Raw genomic sequence first — 769 nt, 5'->3', positions numbered from 1 at the left:
CGAGTGCGACAGTGACTGGAATTGAGCTAGGCCCGATCGGGAGGGTGCCGAGGTATGAAGTTATCTCTGTACACGGGAGTACATCGCCTAGGCTAGTCGGTCTTTCGAATAATCGCGATCTCGTTCGGGCGCGTCGCGATTTTCTATTTGCTCGCGTGTTTGATATTTCATTCCCTATTTTTATGGGAACTTGAAAATATCTTAGCGTTGCGACAGTAGAGTTTCAGTATACCGAATCGAAGTTCCCTTTGTAAGACACGAAATAAAATAAAATGTCAGTAGAGTCACTTTAACTTAATTCGCTCCAAGTTAGATTAGGGTACCTTTGATACCGGTAGCACCAGCAGGCTGCGCCACTAGGGCGCATGTCGGGTCTCAATGCGTAGTCACCTCCACGTGGTGAGACCTGGTAATTGGTACCGTTTTCCAAGGAATAATTTTTGGAAAACGATACCAAGCTAAGAGCTACGCACAAAGTTTAGGATATTTCCTACCTCTTGTAAATTTACACTGCTCCATTTGGAATTTGAAAATATAGAGTGGGCAATATCTGTTTAAATGATATTTAAATGAAGAGGGATTAAGGTAAGTAAGGGGAGGAATTGCAAGTAAGGGAAGGTAAGTACAAGGTAAGTATGAGGTAAGTAAAGTTATTAAAATGTACTGCAAAGTAGAAAGAGTATTGTCTAGAGAATTGTTGGAGATAATGTAAAATCATGGACGATCGAGAATTGATATACTGGAGGACCGGGGTTCGATTCCCGTCCAT

The sequence above is a fragment of the Eufriesea mexicana genome, unplaced genomic scaffold (assembly GCF_001483705.2).
Source record: "Eufriesea mexicana isolate 0111107269 unplaced genomic scaffold, ASM148370v2 scaffold10051, whole genome shotgun sequence".
Lineage (NCBI taxonomy): Eukaryota > Metazoa > Arthropoda > Insecta > Hymenoptera > Apidae > Eufriesea > Eufriesea mexicana.
Note: the sequence above shows the minus strand (reverse complement) of the source record.